Source organism: Arachis duranensis, chromosome 1, assembly GCF_000817695.3.
Source record: "Arachis duranensis cultivar V14167 chromosome 1, aradu.V14167.gnm2.J7QH, whole genome shotgun sequence".
Taxonomy (NCBI): domain Eukaryota; kingdom Viridiplantae; phylum Streptophyta; class Magnoliopsida; order Fabales; family Fabaceae; genus Arachis; species Arachis duranensis.
Window position 1 is genome coordinate 45,936,883 of NC_029772.3, and position 21,477 is coordinate 45,958,359.

Consider the following 21,477-nt stretch of genomic DNA (forward strand, 5'->3'; position numbering starts at 1 on the left):
GGTAATATTGGAAAACAAAGTGCTTTGGGCTACGGCCAAGACTCATAAAAGTAGCTGTGTTCAAGAATCAACAAACTTAACTAGGAGAATCAATAACACTATCTGAAATTCTAAGTTCCTATAGAAGCCAATCATTCTAGACTTCAAAGGAAAAAGTGAGATGCCAAAACTGTTCAGAAGCAAAAAGCTACAAGTCCCACTCATCTAATTAAAATTTATATTCATTGATATTTTGGGATTTATAGTATATTCTCTTTTTTTATCCTAATTGATTTTCAGTTGCTTGGGGACAAGCAACAATTTAAGTTTGGTGTTGTGATGAGCGGATAATTTATACGCTTTTTGGCATTGTTTTTAGGTAGTTTTTAGTATGATCTAGTTATTTTTAGGGATGTTTTTATTGGTTTTTATTCTAAATTCATATTTTTAGACTTTACTATGAGTTTGTGTGTTTTTCTGTGATTTCAGGTATTTTCTGGCTGAAATTGAGGGACCTGAGCAAAACTCTGATAAGAGGCTGGCAAAGGACTGTTGATGCTGTTGGAATCTGACCTCTCTGCACTCAAAATGGATTTTCTGGAGCTACAGAACTCCAAATGACGCGCTCTCAACGGTGTTGGAAAGTAGACATCCATACTTTATTCGTGATTAGATGACGTAAACTGGCGCTCAACACCAGTTCCATGCTGCATTCTGGAGTCAAACGCCAGAAACACGTCACGAACCAGAGTTGAATGCCCAAAACACGTTACAACTTGGCGTTCAACTCCAAGAGAAGCCTCAACTCGTGGATAGATCAAGCTCAACCCAAGCACACACCAAGTGGGACCCGGAAGTGGATTTATGCATCAATCACTTACCTCTGTAAACCCTAGTAGCTAGTTTAGTATAAATAGAACTTTTTACTAGTCTATTAGATATCTTGGTTCCATATTTGGATTTTGACATCCTGGTTTTCGTTTTGGGGGCTGGCCATTCGGCCATGCCTGAACCTTGATCACTTATGTATTTTCAACGGTGGAGTTTCTACACACCAAAGATTAAGGGTGTGGAGATCTGCTGTACCTCAAGTTTCAATGCAATTACTACTATCTTCTATCCAATTCGATTTATTCCTTTTCTAAGATATTCGTTGCACTTCAACTTGATGAATGTGATGATCCGTGACACTCATCATCATTCACCTATGACGCGCGTGATTGACAACCACTTCCGTTCTACCTTAGACCGGGCGCGTATCTCTTGGATTCCTTAAACAGAATCTTCGTGGTATAAGCTAGATTGATGGCGGCATTCATGAGAATCCGGAGAGTCTAAACCTTGTCTGTGGTATTCCGAGTAGGATTCTGGGATTGAATGACTGTGACGAGCTTCAAACTCCTGAAGGCTGGGCGTTAGTGACAGACGCAAAAGAATCAAGGGATTCTATTCCAACCTGATTGAGAACCGACAGATGATTAGCCGTGCTGTGACAGAGCATTTGGACCTTTTTCACTGAGAGGATGGGATGTAGCCATTAGCAACGGTGATGCCCTACATACAGCTTGCCATGGAAAGGAGTGATAAAAAAACTGGAAGGAAGAAGTAGAAAAGCAGAGATTCAGAAGGAACACAGCACCTCCATACACCTATCTGAAATCCCCATCATTGGATTACATGAGTAACTTTATCTTTATTTTATGTTTATTATTTATTATTAATTTTCAAAAATCCATAATCAATTACTATCCGCCTGACTGAGATTTACAAGGTGACCATAGCTTGCTTCATACCAACAATCTCTATGGGATCGACCCTTACTCACGTAAGGTTTATTACTTGGACGACTCAGTACACTTGCTGGTTAGTTGAGCGAAGTTGTGGAAAGAAAGTGCTGAGTTAACAGATGCACATACCAAAGAGCCATTATTGATGATCACAATTTCGTCCACCAGTGACGCATTTAATGCAAATCGCTGGGGGCGATTTCTGGGCCTCTAGATCCCAATTTTTGGACCTTCTGAAGCTGATTCTTCCTATATTAGACAAGGCCTCACTCCACGTGGAAGGGGGAGAAATTAGGGTTAGTTTAGCATTGTGTAGGTTGTTTTCTTGAGAGAGAAGCTCCCCCCTTCTCTCTAGAACCTAGGGTTTTTAGTTTAATTTCCTTGTAATTGCTACCTTTAATTCTTGTTTTAATCTAGTTTCTTCTACCTTTCTTTGTTCTATTGCCTTAATTTCCTTGTTTATCTTGTTAATTTCTCATTTTAGTTGTCTTTTATGTTGATGCACACTCTTGTCACTTTAATTTACATTTAATGCAATTTTATGTTTTATGTCATTTATTGATTTATTGAGTTGCTATCTTTATTTTCCTTACTTAGTAGTTGTAGCATTTATTATTTCTTGTTATTTTACCATGCTTTCTTTACATGCCCCCCAAGTGTTTGACAAAATGCTTGGCTGGGATTTTGCTTAATTTTTCCCACTCTTGGTTAGAAAATTGGGTGTTTGGGTGAACTTGAGTGGTGGATGTCCATTCCAAATTATGTGAAGGTTGTTAATTAATTTGGTTTCCCTTGATGCTAGTTTTTCACTAAGTAATTAGTGAGTTGACTAAGACTTAGGGATTGAGATTAATTATGCCTAGTTGACTTATCCTCGATGTAGGGTTGACTAATTGGGATTAATTCACACACAATTACCATGTTTGTGGTTCACTACTAGGATAGCAAGCCCTAATTACCCAATCCTCACCAAGAGCTCTCTTAGTATTTAAATTCCAATTGCATTGCCTTTACTTACCTTCATTTAATTTCTTGCATGTCAAGTTACCTTCTTGCCTTTTAATTTCTTGCCAATTGTTATCATCCAACCCCCATCTCCTCATAGCCAATAATGGAGCACTTTAATTGCAACTCCTAGGGAAGACAACCCCGGACTTCAAACTCCTGGTTATTTGGTATTGAATTTAATATTTGATTAATGTTCAATTGTTGGGTTTGGACTATACTGGCAATGAACGATCTCTAATTTTAGTTTGAAAATCCGAACCTAAGCAATTGGGCATCGTCAGTGAGCTTGAAATTTGAATCTTTGATGAGCTTAAACTTTCCCACCTAACCTATATAATAACCTATACAAATTCAAAGCTAACCTAACTACCCATCCTTCACTTTTTCACATACTCATGTGTTTTCTTTTTCATTTCACAACACCTATGTATTGACTTTTATTGGACTTTACTTTGGGGCATTTTGTCCCCTTTTTATTGTTTTTCTTCTTTTTCTTTCTTTTCCATATTTTTTTCTTTTTCTTTTGTTTTTCTTTTCATTTTTTTCTTTCTTTCAACTTTGTACAAGAACATCAATGCATAAGGTCTATATAACCAATACATGAGCATGCACCCAATTCCCAAATATAAAAATACAAAACACCCTTCTATCCCAACCAATGTTCCCAAATCTCCCCAAACTTGAATAATAAACACTCTCACTAGCCTAAACTAACCAAAGATCCAAACAAGGGCTTTATTGTTTTCCGCTTTAGGCTTGTAATGTGCTAAAATAAGAACAATTGGGTTAAGCGTAGGCTCAAAGTTGGTTAACAATGGAGAGTAAAAGGTAGGCTATTCGGGTAAGTGAGCTAATAAAATAATGGCCTCAATCATATAAATTCATGAATACAAGAAATAATTGGACATATAGAATTAAACAAATCAAGGATCACAATCATGGGAAGAGAACAATTACACACAAGAAGGAAAATAAGTGGTTATAAGATGTAACCACACCATTAGGCTCAAATCTCACAAGCTTGTGTTCTTAGCTCAAAACATGCTTCACAAAATATAAAATTTGAACAAGTTCCACAAAAGTTTTCCACTCAATTGGGGTAGTGCCCTATAGATAAATTCTTGAAAAATTTCCTTATTTTGACTAAGCTTATTATATATATGCAAAACAGGAAATGCAAGTAAAAATCCTAAAAGACCTAAAAATGAAATGCACAAGTGTTGGGGCTAGAACTTGTCACCCAAAATCGCCGACTAGTCGGACGACCTCCCCACACTTAAAAGTTTGCACCGTCCTCGATGCACTCAAAGACGAGCAAGGAGATACGGTGACTCTCCGGATTGCCACCTTCAGCTGGTAGATTTACCTGTTGATGCGTGTTCTTTCTTTTGCTTCCATTTGTGCTTACGATGAACATCCTGGAAATAGTAGGCAGGATAGTAAGAAAAGTAAATACAAAAGCTAGGAAGCATACATTGTTGGAATGAGGTAAATTACTAGAATGAAATGAGTTAGCTAATGTGTGACATGGATAGAAGTAAGTGTGGATTCTAAGTTGCGCACAATTTAGAACACACACAATAATATAAAAACTATGCCACAAGTGCACAAAAGAAGAATGCATGTCACTCAATCTAGTCTGCTTGTGATGCTTTAAACTTGTAGGTTAAGACAACTAAACAAGCAATAAATAAGCATGAAAGCATTCAAGCAAATATACGACATATGGATGCATATGATCATGAAGCACAATGCGTTAAGATAAATGCACAACATCCAACATCAAGAAATTGCCTAATCAAAGAATAGGATTCAAATCACATGGTGGCCAAATCATGCAATTCAGAAGCTTTAAGATGCTCTAAGGCAATTTGCATATGTACTTGGTGTTCACAAAAGTTAGGCATGAAAAATTCAAGACTAAGTAGCAAATTATAACCTCAACAATAAAATCAACAATGAAAATTAACAACAATGATGTTAAACTTAACAACTCATCAATAATCAGCAGCAATGAATAGTAAACAAGATTAATAATCCAACACTTAGTATGAAAAGGAGAAAATGAAATGAAAATTAAACTAATTAAACACCTAATTAAATAACTAAAAGAAATGGTTATAAATGGTGTTTGGTAGTGTTGGATGATGGGTAGGAGAAGGGAAGAAGAAAGGAGAAGGAAAGAAATAGAAAGAAGATGAGAAAAGAAGTGTGTGAAAGAAAGGCAATCCACGTGGACGCGTAAGTGGCGCGTGCGCGTGGATGGTGGCGAAATAGATGCGATGCGTATGCGTGATACGTGCGTACATATGCATGGCAAACCAGAGAGGTGACGCATACGCGTCCTTCACGCTTACGCGTGGGTTGTTTTGTGCCTCAAGCACAATGTTCGCACAGTGCAGGCGCAACTCTCGGGTGGATGATAGAGGGATGAAACTTCTCGATCCACACGTACGCGTGGGTAACGCGTGCACGTGGATGGTCAAAAATACTTGGGGCACGCGTTCACATGCATGGCGCGTACGTGTGGGTTGTTGCTCTGTTTTTCAAAATTTTTCATGTTTTTGCACCAATCCAAGCATTCCAAACCTCCAAACAGCTACCAAAACACAATAAAACCCTATTTAACATATTAGACTACCAGATAAACTCAACAAACCAATCAAAACATGAAATCAAGCTAATTTTACCAATATATGCAAAAGAGAAAAATGAAATGATTTTACCATGGTGGGTTGTCTCCCACCTAGCACTTTTGTTTATTGTCCTTAAGTTGGACTTATGGGGAGCTCCTCTCAAGGTGGCTTGTGCTTAAATTCTTCTTGGAACTCCTACCAATGCTTGGTTCTCCATTGTGCCCCAAGATTCCTCATGAGTTACGCCAAGTCTTGATGGAGTTCTTCACAAGCTTGGGGCTCCCAAAGTCGATCCTCTTCTTGTAATCCAAGATCCCACACTTTATTTTCACACCCATCTTGAAGTTGATCATTATTATTCCATCCGGGTGGCAAGCATGATGAATTCTCAACGAGGTGACCAAACATCATCCTAGACCCATGCAATCTAGTCCTACACTAACCCTTGCAATTAAGCTTCGAGCATCTAACCATAATGACCCTTGATTTACGATGCCAACCACTAACCATCTCCCTTTTGCTCTTAAAGCCACAAATATATCTTAGTTGACCATCCGTCTCAAGCAAACCATATTCGAGGGGAATCTTGAAGCTTAAGTATAAGGAATTTACCCACTTGAATGAAAGGATGGATGGTGATGGCTTGGGGAGAGGTATTTCCAATGCCCTTGCAAGATCTACTCCCTTATGTTCATCCTTGACCACTTCCACCTCTTGACAAACTTCTTCACTTTCAATCCTTTGTTCATCAATTTCATCTAACTCTTCTCCGTCACTCAAGTCATAAACGGGAGGGTGAGAGAAATCTACCTCCATATTGCTTCCTATTTCATCGGGAGAAGGTTCTTCAATTTCAAAGGATTCACCACCAAGAAGGTTGGATGCATGAGCTTCATCACCAAGGGAACTCAACTTTTGCCCCATTCCCTCCAAATCTTCATTCAAAACATGTCTTGGAGGTTGTGCACTCCCATCCTCAATATCAAATTCAATCTTCTTGGAGGAATTCTCTATGATATTAGCGTCCCGTGGAGGTTCCGCATCTCCTAGGTCTTCAACCACTTCTTCTTCTTCTTTAACAAGCATAGGTTCCTCCAATTGTTCTAACATAAAGCAACATTCCTCCTTTTCCACCGGAGTTTCCAATCTCTCCTTCATGCTAGCTCTTCATTTGATTCTCCACATGTGGCCATGGGAGTTTTGATAAACCCCGGTTTTATGGTTTATTTTGTGCTTAATTTTGGGGATTTTATCACCTTTTCCCACATTTATTCAATGAAATAGCACGGTTTTGCAATTCTCCCTTGATTTGTGCTTAAATGTTAAAACATGCTTTTTAGGCCTTAAAATAGCTAATTTTAACTCACTTTAATTCCATTTGATACCTTGACATGTTTTTTAAGTGGTTTCAGGTTTAGAAGGCAAAGATTGGATTGAAGGAATGAAGAAAAAGCATGCAAAGTAGGAGAACTCGTGAAGAAATGAAGGAACCGTAAAGCTGTCAAGCTTGACCTCTTTGCACTCAATCGACCATAACTTGAGCTACAGAGGTCCAAATGAGGCGGTTCTAGTTGCGTTGGAAAGCTAACATCCGAGGCTTCAAAATAATATAAAATTTGTTATAGTTGCCTGATGTCTAGGGACGCGCACATGTACTGTACGCGTGCGCACTGATTGGTGCACGTGATTTACTAAAAGTAACTCGTGGCCAGCAATTTCTAGAGAATTTTGGGTCGAATCCAACTTATTTCTAATGCTATTTCATGCAGAATTCAAGCTTGGGCAAAAGGGGGAGCAATTGTTTGTAGCTTGGCATCATGTAGGTTAGTTTCTAGAGAGAGAAGCTCCCTCTTCTCTCTAGAATTAGGTTAGGTTAGGTTAATCTCTTCTAGATCTAGGTTCAATCTCATGTTTTTATCTTGTTTCCTTTATGAATTCTTGCTTCTACACCTTCATTCTCTTAGTTTGTGATGTTAATTTTACTTCTATGCCTCTTTGTTTATGATTGATGAACACTTGTTGGATTTGGATTCTCTATTAATGCAATTGGTGTTTGATGTTCTTCTTATTGATGATGTTAGTTGTGAATTTCACTTTTCTTGCAATTGGTAGTTGGTAGATTTACTATTTCTTGCACATTTACCATGCTTTCCTTCTATGCCTTCCAAGTGTTTGACAAAATGCTTGGTTGGGCTTTAGAGTAGAATTTTATGCTCTTGGCTTTGGCAGGTAACTTAGGAACTCTTGAGTTGCTAATATCCAAGTGATTGATGATTGGGAGCCACTGACCATAGATCTCACTAATTGAATTAGTGGAGACCTAGGACTTATGGACTTGGATTGACGTAACTCATTTGACTCTCCTTTATTAGTTAGAGGATGACTTAATGGGGTTGATCTTTGCCAATTCTCATGTTGTGGTTAGTAATAAGGATAGAGATCCTTGACCACCAACCCTTGTCAAGGCCTTTTTGTTATTTGAATTTCCTTACCATTTACTTTTCATGTCTCCTATTCCAAATAAAACCCCAAAATATCCCTTCATAGCCAATAATTGACAACTTCATTGCAATCCTCGTGAGACGACCCGGAGTCCAAATACTCTGGTTAATTCTTATTTGGGGTTTGTACATGTGACAAAACCGTAATTTTAATTTGATTCGAGAGTTGTTTGTTGGTTTGGAGCTATGCTTACAACGAAGTAATTCCTTTCTATAAGAGAAATTCCTAACCGACAACAGTTCTCGCTTTCAAATTAATGGCGCCATTGCCGGGGAACACAATGGTGCTATATTATTGGCTATTGTATATATTGTGAATATCTTGATTTTTGGTTTGTTTGTTAGTTTTGTTAGTTTTAGGATTTGTTCTCTTTGTTTCTTGTTAGCTTTTGTTTTTATTTTCTCTTTCACTATGAATTCTCACGACTTTGGCTATGAGTATGGTTCAAACTATGTTGTAGGAGATGGAAACTACAATAACATGCATAAAGGATTTGGAGATCAAAGGTGGGAGGAGCCCCAAGATTATGGACAACCTTCTTGGCAACAACCTCCTCCGGCTTCTTATGGGTACAATTCAAATCTTGATGCATACCAATCTAATGTATGTGATGACCCTCATTGTGGTTGTCAACCACAATCATCATATGCATATGAACCCCCTCCTCAATATAGCCCTTCACCATACTCACAAGCCTCATACCATCATTCACCTCCATATGATCCCAACCCATACACACCATACCAACCATCATATGAACCATATCTAGAACCACTACCATTCCAATACCAATACTCCCATGAACCACAAAGTCCATACACACCACCTCAAGAATTTTACCAATATGAACTACCTTCCAATTATAACAACCTTCCCTCAAACAATGAACCCTCTCTTCCACCATCGCCTCCCGATGAAGCCCCCATGCTAGAATTGAGATATCTTGAATCTCATCTCTTAAGGCGACAAGAGGAGGATAAAAAGAAGTTTGCGGAGTTAAGAGAAAAATGGCTATCATGGTAGAAGCCATTGGTAACATAGTCTCATCCCGCCTAAGCCTATGCGATCAAGGCACTCCTATTGTTGAATGTAGAGAGGCAACCAAAGAGCTTAGTGAGGGAGTGAACTTGAAGCTCCAAGGTGATGAAGAGGAGTCAAAGCAAGAAGTGCAACAAGAGGAGAAGGTAGAGATGATTGAACCAAAAGAAGTAGTGGTTGGCACCTTAGGATATGTTGAGTACATAGAGGAATCACAAGTTGAAGAGCCTTCTTCCATGGAATTTGAAGTTGATGTTGAGGAGGAGAGTACACAACCTCCAAGGCATAATGTGACTGAAGAATTGGAAGAAGTGACCCAAGAAATAGGTCCTCCTATTTATGATGCTTTTACATCAACATATGATCCTTTTGAGTTTGAAGAGTCCTTCCCCACTATACTTGGAATTGATGATGAGGTAGATTTTACTAAATCTCCTATCTATGATTTGAGTGATGGGGAAGAGATTGAAGGAATTGGTGAAGAAGAACGGGAACTTGAGGAAGTTTGGCAAGAGGTAAAGCTTGAAGAATCTTGCCAAGTGGTGGAAGCCTCTAGGAGAGGATGGACGGGAGTAAAGCGTGCCTTGTCAAGATTATTGGGAATTCCTCCACCTGGGTTGTCATCTAATCCTTCATTTGAGTGGATAAAACTTCTAACTCTTAGCTCTATTATCCCACTTGAATTTGGTTTGCTTGAGACGGATGGCCAACTTAGGGCGCTTTACGGAATTAAGCGTAAGAGGAGGATGTTTAGTGGTTGGCATTGTAAGTCTAGGCTCATTATGGTTGAAGCTTCAAGGAGCAAGGGTTGGACTAGTGCTCAATTGGATGGGTCTAGGAGGGTAGTTTCGTGCTTCCATGAGAATTCATCTCTCCTGCCACCCGGAGAAAATCACCATGATCAACTCAAGGACGGGTGTGAAAATAAAGTGTGGGATCCCGGATCACACAAGGAAGATCAACATTGGGAGCTCATGGTTTGTGAAGAACTCCATCAAAGCTTGGAGTTATTAACTTTGAATGATGAATCACAATGGAAGTCCAAGCATTGGTGGATGTTCAAGGATGGATTCAAGCATAAGCTACCTTAATGGATAGCTCCCCATAAGTCCAACATAAGGACAATAAACAAAAGTGCTAGGTGGGAGGCACCCCACTATGGTAACATCTTTCCTTTTTCTTTTTGTAAATATTGCTAATAATTAGTTTAGTTTTATGTTTTGTTTGGTTAGATATGTTTATTTGGAAGTTTAGTGTGTTAAATAAGGTTCTATGATGTTTATTTGATAAACATCGATTTCATGGTTTATTTTGTGCTTAATTTGGGGAATTTATCACCCTTTCCCACATTTATTCAATGAAATAGCATGGTTTTGCAATTCTCCCTTGATTTGTGCTTAAATATGAAAACATGCTTTTTAGGCCTTAAAATAACTAATTTTAACTCACTTTAATTCCATTCGATGCCTTGATATGTTTGTTAAGTGGTTTCAGGTTTAGAAGGCAAAGATTGGATTGAAGGAATGAAGAAAAAGCATGCAAAGTAGGAGAACTCATGAAGAAATGAAGGAACTGTAAAGCTGTCACGCCTGACCTCTTCACACTCAATCGATCATAACTTGAGCTACAGAGGTCTAAATGAGGCGGTTTTAGTTGCGTTGGAAATCTAACATCCGGGTCTTCAAAATGATATAAAATTTGGCATAGTTGCCTGATGTCTAGGGACAAGCACGCGCACTGTATGCGTGCAAGCCGATTGGTGCACGTGATTTACTAAAAGCAACTCTTGGCCAGCGATTTCTAGAGTATTTTAGGCCAATCCAACTCATTTCTAATGCTATTTCATGCAGAATTCAAGCTTAGGCAAAGGGGAGAGCAATTGTTTGTAGCTTGGCATCATGTAGGTTAGTTTCTAGAGAGAGAAGCTCCCTCTTCTCTCTAGAATTAGGTTAGGTTAGGTTAATCTCTTCTAGATCTAGGTTCAATCTCATGTTTTCATCTTGTTTCCTTTATGAATTCTTGCTTCTACACCTTCATTCTCTTAGTTTGTGATGTTAATTTTACTTCTATGCCTCTTTGTTTATGATTGATGAACACTTGTTGGGTTTGGATTCTCTATTAATGCAATTGGTGTTTGATGTTCTTCTTACTGATGATGTGAGTTGTGAATTTCACTTTTCTTGCAATTGGTAGTTGGTAGATTTACTATTTCTTGCACATTTACCATGCTTTCTTTGTATGCCTTCCAAGTGTTTGACAAAATACTTGGAAGGATGTTAGAGTAGATTTTGAGCATTCTTGGCTTGGAAAGAGTAATTAGGCAATCTTGAGTCATGAAAACCTAACTAATGTTGGTGATCTAGAATTGTTAGTTAATATGATTTCCATTGACTCTAATCTTTTGCTAATTCCATTAGTAAGTTGATTAGGACCATTGAATTGAGATTAGCTAGTCTTGTTAGACTTTCTCTCATGGAAGATAACTTACATCTTCTTCCAATGTTGGAGATGATGTAATAAGATAAATTTTTGTTTATTATTGTGATATGATTGATTAATCTCGTTTGACTTTCTCCCTATGTGTTGGAGTTGACTAAATAAGATGAATTAATCATTGTATGACTAGGATAGAAAGCCTATATGCTCAATCTTTGCCATGAATGTCTGGTGCACGAAATTGGAAATCACAATTTTTCACAACTTCACACAACTAACCAGCAAGTGCACTGGGTCATCCAAGTAATACCTTACGTGAGTTAGGGTCGAATCCCACGGAGATTGTTGGCTTGAAGGAAGCTATGGTTATCCTGTAACTCTTAATCAGGATATAATATCAATAATGATTCTTAGTTTTAATTGTAAAAAGTGAAAGGGCATAAAATAAATAATTGTTACGCAATAATGGAGAATATGTTGGAGTTTTGGAGATGCTTTGTCCTCTGAATTCCTGTAACATAATGCTTTCTCACTTTCATACATGCAAGGCTCCTTCCATGGAAAACTGTATGTGGGGCATCACCGTTGTCAATGGCTACTTCCCATCCTCTCAGTGAAAATGGTCCAAATGCTCTGTCATATCACGGCTAATCATTTGTCGATTCTCGATCATGTCAGAATAAGATCCCTTGATCCTTTTGCGTCTGTCACTACGCCCAACACTCGCGAGTTTGAAGCTCGTCACAGTCATCCAATCCCAGAATCCTACTCGGGATACCACAGACAAGGTTTAGACTTTCCGGATTCTCAAAGATGCTGCCAATGGATTCTAGCTTATACCACGAAGATTCTAATTAAGGAATCTAAGAGATACTCATTCAATCTAATTTAGAATGGAGGTGGTTGTCAGGCACACGTTCATGGATTGAGGAAGGTGATGAGTGTCACGGATCATCACCTTCTTCATAGTGAAGCGCAAATGAACATCTTAGATAGGAACAAGCATGTTTAAATGGAAAATAGAAATAATTGCATTAAGTCATCGAGACGCTGCAGAGCTCCTCACCCCCAACAATGGAGTTTAGAGACTCATGCCGTCAAACGGTTCAAAATCCAGATCTAAAAATGTCATGAGATACAAAATAAGTCTCTAAAAGTTGTTTAAATACTAAACTAGTAGCCTAGGTTTACAGAAAATGAGTAAACTAAGATGAATAGTGCAGAAATCCACTTTTGGGGCCCACTTGGTGTGTGCTGGGGCTGAGACTTAAGCTTCTCACGTGCCTGGGCTGTTTCTAGAGTCGAACGCCAGGTTGTAACCTGTTTCTGGCGTTGAACTCCAACTTGCAACCTGTTTCTGGTGCTGAACGCCAGACTGCAATATGGAACTAGCGTTAAATGCCAGTTTACGTCATCTATCTTCACGCAAAGTATGGACGATTATATATTTCTAGAAAGCCCTAGATGTCTACTTTCCAACCCAATTGAGAGCGCGCCAATTGGATTCCTATAGCTCCAAAAAATCTATTCCGAGTGCAGGGAGGTCAGAATCCAACAACATCAGCAGTCCTTTTTTAGCCTAAATCAGATTTTTGCTATGCTCCCTCAATTTCAGCCAAAAAATGTCTGAAATCACAGAAAAATACACAAACTCATAGTAAAGTCTAGAAATATAAATTTTGCCTAGAAACTAATAAAAATATACTAAAAACTAACTAAAACACACTAAAATCTACATGAAATTACCCCCAAAAAGCGTATAGAATATCCGCTCATCACAACACCAAACTTAAACTATTGCTTGTCCTCAATCAATTAGATAAATAAAATAGGATAAAAAGAAATTATGAAGCAATAATATCTCAGAGTTTCAAGTGAAGCTCAGATTCTAACTAGATGAGCGGGACTAGTAGCTTTTTGCTTCTGAACAGTTTTGGCATCTCACTTTATCCTTTGAAATTCAGAATGATTGACACCCATAGGAACTCAAAATTCAGATAGTATTATTGATTCTCCTAGTTTAGTATGTTGATTCTTGAACACAACTACTTGATGAGTCTTGGCCGTGGCCCTAAGCACTTTGTTTTCTAGTGTTACCACCGGATACATAAATGCCAAAGACACATAACTGGGTGAACATTTTCAGATTGTGACTTAGCTTTGCTCAAGTCACCAATTAGAGGTGTCCAGAGTTCTTAAGCACACTCTTTTGCCTTGGATCATGACTTTAACCACTCAGTCTCAAGCTTTTCACTTGGACTTGCATGCCACAAGCACATGGTTAGAGACAGCTTGATTTAGCCGCTTAGGCCTGGATTTACTTCCTTGGGCCCTCCTATCCATTGATGCTCAAAGCCTTGGATCCTTTTTACCCTTGCCTTTTGGTTTTAAGGGTTATTGGCTTTTTATTTTTCTTTATCCAATGATTTTTTCACTACTTTTTCTTGCTTCAAGAATCAATTTCATGATTTTCCAGATCATCAATAATATTTTTCTTGTTCATTATTCTTTTAAGAGCCAACAATTTTAACATTCATGAAATTCAATATAAATAATATGCACTGTTCAAGCATTCATTCAGAAGACAAAAAGTATTGCCACCACATATAAATAATTAGAATTTTCCTTATTAAGAACTCGAAAAAATTAAATTGCCTCTTTATTCTAAAAATCTACTATTTTATTCATGTTTGATGATGATGATAAAAATAAATTATAACTTAATTGGAAATAAAATTAAAATAGATATACTAATTACTACTACTCATATATAACTTCTAAGGTAAATTCCTATAAGAACAACTATCACAGATTTAAAGCTAAGATTAGGACTCAACAACCTTTATTTTGAGAATTGGATGTTCCTCTAGTCTGTGGGGTGCTTAGTCCTTCAAGAGATAGTTTTTGACGCTTCAGTTCCTTCAAGTCACGCCTTTGCTCTTCTTGTTCCCCAAGTAGTTTGCAAAGCATGCTATTTTGATTATTCTGTTCTTCCTTTATTTGGTCCATAGCTTCTTGCAATTTGGTAACAGATGCTTCAAGATGCTCCCAATATTCAATTTGAGGGATTTCCGGGAGGAATTCCTGTGCTCTCCTCTTGATGGAGTCATCCTGCACTTGTTGTCTTTCCATTGATATTTTGGTGATTGGTCGCTCAACTGAGATATACTCAGTTATTCCCATCTTCACTCCAGCATCTTTGCATAGCATAGAGATTAAGCTTGGATAAGCCAACTTGGCATCTTTGGAATTCTTGTTTGCAATTATCTAAAGTTCACACGAAATCAGCTGATGAACTTCCACTTCTCTTCCCAACACAATGCAATGGATCATTACTACTCTTTTAATGGTGACTTCAGAACGGTTGCTAGTGGGCAATATAGAACGCCCAATGAAGTCCAGCCAGCCTCTGGCGATTGGTTTGAGATCTTCTCTCTTGAGTTGATTTGGGACGCCCTTGGTGCTGGTGGTCCACCTAGTTCCAGGGAGGCATATGTCCTCTAGAATCTTGTCCAGGCCCTTATTTGTTCTCATCATTCTTCTATTAAAGGAGTCTGGGTCATCTTTCAGCTGAGGTAGCTTAAAGATCTCCCTGATTTTATTAGGTTGGATGTGAACAATCTTTTCTCTGACCAAGGTCCGATAGTCATAGAGGGCAGTTCCAGATATTCTCTGCCTGTCTGTTTGCCACAGATTAGCGTAGAATTTCTTAACCATGTTTCTTTCCACCTTTGTTTCAGGATTAGCTAGGACTTCCCAGTTCTTGTTTCGAATTTGCTCTTGGATCTCCGGATATTCGTCTTCTTTCAGATCGAATTTAACTTCCGGGATCACTGACCTTAGTCCCATTATTTTGTAGTAATGGTCTGAATGTTCTTTGGTTAAGAACTTCCCTTGATTCCAAAGTGGTTTTGGAATACTCTCTTTCTTGCCTCTTGGAGTGGGTTATTTTCCTTTAGGAGCCATGATCTTAGTGGGTATGGTTTAGTGATAACGGATAAACACACCAAACTTAGAGGTTTGCTTGTCCTCAAGCAAAAGAAAGAAAAGGAGAGGGATAGAAGGAGAGCAAGTATCAAATGGTGGATGAGAGGATGGAGGCCGAATGTGGATTTAAAGGGGGTTGGGTTTTCGAAAATTTTGAAAAAAAGATAAGATAGAAAATATGATTTGTAAAAGATAAATATGATAGGAAAAAGATATAATTTAAAATTAAAAATTTGTGAAAGATATTTGAAAAAGATAAATCTAAATTTTTATTTTGAAAAAGATTTGGGATGAATTTGAAAAGATAATTGAGTTTTGAAAAAAAAATTGAAACGAAGTTAGGTGGGATTTGAAAAAGGATTTGTGTTTATGAATTAAGATACATTTGATTTTTTTGAAAATGGGATTTTTGAAATTAGGATTAAAATTTTTGGAATTAAAGGGTGAGAGTTTGTAACATGTTTATGCATGAAATCATGAATTGGGATATGAAAATTGGAAAAAATGTGAAGTAAAAACGAATTTACCTCCTCCCCACAATCCTGGCGTTAAACGCCCAAATGCTGCATGTTTTGGGCATTTAACGCCCATTTGCAGCTTCTCCTGGGCGTTCAATGCCCAGCTGTTGCTTCTAGCTGGCGTTGAACACCAGGAACTCCTTTGTCACTGGGCATTTTTCTGAACGCCTAGGACGTTGTAAATCTGGCGTTAAACACCCAGAAGGTGCTTCTTTCTGGCGTTCAACACCCAGAAGATGCTTCTTTCTGGTGTTTAACGCCCAGATGGCTATCCTTACTGGTGTTGAATGCCCAGTAGATGCTTCTTTTTGGCGTTCAACGCCCAAAACAGTTCTTATTGGCTTTTTCGCACCAGTGAGATTCCTTTTTGCTGTTTTATCCTGCGAATCCTTCTATAACTCTGTGAACTCAAGCAACTGCTATTTTACCTTGAAGATAATTGACATAAACCTGTAAAAATCAATTAATTAACAAATAAGCTTTGTAAATGGCTGGGTTGCCTCCCAGCAAGTGCTTCTTTATTATCTTTAGCTGGACTATTACTGAGCTTTAATCAAGTCTCAGTTTTGAGCATTCTTGCTCAAAATTGCTTTCAAGATAATGTTTAACTCTCTGTCCATTAACAATGAACTTTTTGTTAGAATCATTATCCTGAAGCTCCACGTATCCATATGGTGACACACTTGTAATCACATATGGACCTCTCCACCAGGATTTCAATTTTCTGGGGAATAATCTGAGCCTAGAATTAAATAGCAGAACTTTCTGCCCTAGCTCAAAGACTCTGGATGACAACTTTTTATCATGCCATCTTTTTGCTTTCTCTTTGTAAATTTTTGCATTTTCGAAAGCATTGAGTCTGAATTCCTCTAGCTCATTTAACTGGAGCAATCATTTTTCTCCAGCTAACTTGGCATCAAGGTTTAGGAATCTGGTTGCCCAATAGGCCTTATGTTCCAATTCCACTGGCAAGTGATAGGATTTTCCATACACAAGCTGGTATGGAGAAGTTCCTATAGGAGTCTTGAATGCTGTTCTGTATGCCCACAGAGCATCATCCAAGCTTCTTGCCCAATCCCTTCTACGGTTAATCACAGTCCGTTCCAAGATTCTTTTAAGTTCTCTATTAGAGACTTCAGCTTGCCTATTTTTCTATGGATGATATGGAGTGGCCACCCTATGGCTAACTCTATACCGAACCAAAGCAGAGTAAAGCTGTTTATTGCAGAAATGAGTGCCCCCATCACTGATTAGTACTCTAGCGATACCAAATCTGCTGAAGATGTGTTTTTGGAGGAATTTTAGCACTGTCTTAGTATCATTAGTTGGTGTTGCAATAGCTTCAACCCATTTGGATACGTAATCCACTGCCACCAGAATATAAGTGTTTGAGTATGATGGTGGGAAAGGCCCCATGAAGTCAATACCCCATATATCAAACAACTCAATCTCCAAAATCTCTTGTTGAGGCATGGCAGAACTGTGAGGCAGATTGCCAAATCTTTGGCAACTGTCACAATTAAGTACAAACACTCGGGAGTCTTTATAGAGAGTAGGCCAGTAGAAGCCACATTGGAGGACTCTTGTGGCTGTTCGCTCACTTCCAAAATGTCCTCCATACTGTGATCCATGGTAGTGCCAAAGGATTGACGTGGCAGAAATTGGCGAGTTAGGAAATTATTATAAGATATACGTTACAAGTACAGTCCTTAACCAGCCGAAAATCCGTTTATCAATTTAGAAGGGTTGTCACAATATTAAAATTAAAATACTGGGAGTATGAATCTCAGGTCATCTCCTAACGAGTTGCAGAGCGATGTGCTATTTTTATTAATCAGGTGTTTTCAAAAATGGTTGAGTTGATAAATAGGAAATTAAATCAGAGAATTTAGATAATTTAACTAAAAGCCTTGACTGGGAGTAGATTAGTTGGAAGCCCTATTCTTGTTGAAGTACTTTCAAGATTAATTGATAATTGAAGGTTTCTCTGCTTAGTTATCCTTTACTAGGTAAAGGATAGTCAAGCAAGTTGAAAAGCTATTTCTAGTCACAAGTCCTAATCCTCTCCCTTGGGAAGGGCTAGTGTCATTGACTAGAGGGTGATCCAACAATAAACCTAATTATAATTTCTCTCTCGAGTAATTCAACTCAAGGTTTCTTTTCAATCATCTCCCAATCAAGTCATGGAACTACTCACTCATCATAATTATAGACTTCACAGAATCAATGGGGAAAATAAAAGAAGACATAATAAAAATAATGAAAGGGATTAATTAAAAATAAAAATAGTTCTATATTAATAACTTGTGAAAATAATCCAATGTCAACTCTGGAGGAATTAAGAATATGGAAGAATAAATGAAAAGTAAATAACAAACTATAGTGACTAGTACCGGAGGTAGACTCTTCTCCAAAGCTAAAGCCAAAATCTTCAAAATCCTAATGAATGTTGTTCTCTGTCTCTGCATGTTCCTTGGCTCTAATCTGTGTTTCTGGGCCAAAAACTGGGTTGAAATCTGGCCCAGAAACTCTGCCAGTGACTTCTAAAATTCTACAGATCGAGCATGTCACGCGGCCACGTTGTTCACGCGTTTGCGCCACTCAGCATTTCTCGTACCACGCGTGCGCGTCGTCCACGCATTCGCGTCGTTCGTGCAGCTTCCAATCCACGCGGTTGCGTCAGGCACGCGAGCGCGTCATGTGATTTCTTCCGTTTCGCGCAGTCGCGTCATCCATGCAACCGCGTGACTTCCCGCTGGTCATCCCCTCAATTCTTTGTGTTCTTTCCATGATAAATTTGTCTACATGATTAAAAATAGATAAGTTCTCTAAGACAAAACATGGGGCAGATTTCACTAATTCAATTCATATTGTAAAAGCAGATAAATTTGTAAGAAGATAGCTTGTGAAAGCAAGGAATATATGACTGAGCATTGAACCCTTACTGTTGGTGCATGTGCACTCTAATCAACTCTTGTATATGGGGTAATCACTCTATCCTTTTCTAATCATGCTTTCAAAAATTTTTGTTTTTCACCTAATCAATCAACAATTTTAAAAATGCTAACGCAAACATCATGAGGTCTTTTCATGATTATAATAGGGCTAAGGTAAAGGTGGGGGTACACATATGGCTAAGTGAGCTTGTATATTGAATCTTCAATTAACCTAAGCTCTCACCTAATATACATATACTCTATATAAATTTAATATTCACCTTAGCTACCCAAAATCTCCTTTTCACATTCCATATTCATGTCACAACCCTTATTTTAATTTAATCACATGTGCATTAATTATTTAAACTCTGACTTATTATTGGGGTAATTTTGTCCCCTTATTTACTAAAATAAAGAAATATATATATATATATATATATTATTTTTTTATATTTTTTTTTGTATAGCTTATCAATGCACATAGATTTGTAATTTCCTTTTATGGTTTCACATGAATAGGTACCCAAATTCCCTTTATTCTATTATGATATATTTTCTATTACCCTTTATTCCCACAATTTTCCCATACTCAGTTAACACACAAATTTTATCTTAAGCTAACCAAAGATTCAATTAGGATTTTCAATTATTTTCCACTTAAGGCTAGTAATATGGTACAATATAGAACGAATGGGGTTAAAAATAGCTCAAAGTGGTTAACAAAGGTAATTAAAAAGGGTTGTCTTATTTGGGATATGTGAGCTAAACAAACAATGGCCTCAATCATATGCATGCATATAACACATTAATATTGGACATATAGGATAAAACATAATTCAGATTACAATCATAGAGAAGTAAACACACAGAAAAAAATTGTTTATGGTTAAATAGTGTAACCATGTATTTAGGCTCAAGGTCTCACGGGTTGTGTATTCTTTTAGCTCAGAAATCCTATTCCAATTTCAACTTCAAAAAAATTTAACATAAATGTTTTGATTTAAATTAGTGAAATTTTCAAAAATTATATGGTCTTAAAAGAAACTTATTGTCTTTTCAATCAGGTAGAACATGCATGCAATTAACCTACTAATATGCAATCTACCCTATACTAAAGAAGAAGAAAATTGGTGTTAGGGGAAAAAATTACCTCCGGAAGTCAGGTACTGACCGACCTCCCCACACTTAAGGCTTTGCACCGTCCTCTGTGCCATCTGTCAGGAACAATGGTGGGCTGGTGGCAGTATCTCCACAGTCGGGATCGTCATGGCTCCCTGTGCTGGTAAAGGAAGTGGAGTCCGGAGTGCCTGGGTCCTCTTCAGGTCTGTGGTTGCCTGTGAGTAGCTCCTTGAGGTATTTGAATTGGCGGTGGTTACGGCACTCTCGGAGCTTTACTTTCTGGTCTTGTTGGTCCAACCTCTTCAGTATTTGATGCAGCAGCTGACTCGTAGATGGTGGAGGAACTGCATCATCTTCTGTGGACTGGCTGGTAATGGCAAGTGGTGGTCTGAGATATCTCCTGTTAAGGACGTACTGATCATCCCGTGGAAGTATGGCTTTAGTGTCTCCAGCTCTGTAGGAGACTCCGGCTACTGAGACAAGATCTGAGACCAAGGCGGGGAAAGGAAGGTTGCCCGCGATTTGCATGTGTCCCACAGCATTCCGAATGTGTCTTGGTAAATTCAGAGGCTGGTCTGTGAGGATGCACCATAGTAGAACGGCCATGTCTGCGGTGAAGGAGGACTCATGAGTGCTCGGGAAGACGTAATGGGACATAATCTGTGCCCATACGTGAGCCTCTAAGGTAAGTGCGGAAGCCGAGATTCCCTTAGAACGGGAACGATGGTATCCGAAGATCCATTTGCTGCCAGGTTGTGCGATAACTCTGAGAACAGTGTCCCAGTCAAATTTGTACGCCTGGCGCTTGAGGGTGGCTTCTTGAAATGCATCCAATCCTTCTGGGGCAGGGGAAAGATCTAAGGCACGCTGAATGGACTCTTCTGTAATGGGGACTTGCTTCTGACGGATGTAAACAGACTGCAGGGTCGGCAGGTGGAAGTTGGAGTAGAACTTAACTACCCAAGAAAGATTAACCTATCGTGGCTGTCTTTGTAGAAATTCCCAATGTCTTTGTGCAATTTGTGGCTTAACAAATTTGGTAATACGCGGTGGAAGGATAAGAAGGTGTTCATTATTGTAATTCCGAGCTGCTAGAATGGGGAACATCTGCTCACAGTAGCGATTGGGAAATCATGCAGTGTCCTTTGTTGGGAAGGCTCTCTCCTTTTTATCAACCTTTATGATCTTTTTAATTCTTTTGTTTGAGGGCTTGACTGCAGTTGAAGAAGGCTCTGCCACTAATGCTCTTTTTGTTCCTTTCCTTGCTATGGATTTGGGGGTAGCTTTCTCTTTGCCTTTCTTGGTGGCCATCCTGAAAGAAAACGAGGAAAGACATTAGCATTTCAAGGGTTATAGCATGGAAAAGAATAGGAAAGGTGGTAATCAATGCACAGGTATGGATAATGATGTGAACACAATGTCATGACTACATGTGGCAAATCAACAATGGAAATATAGCAAGTGTATGAGATGAAAATTAAATGCAAGGTGTTTATTGGCATGCCAGCAAAGGGTACGAGTAGCATAG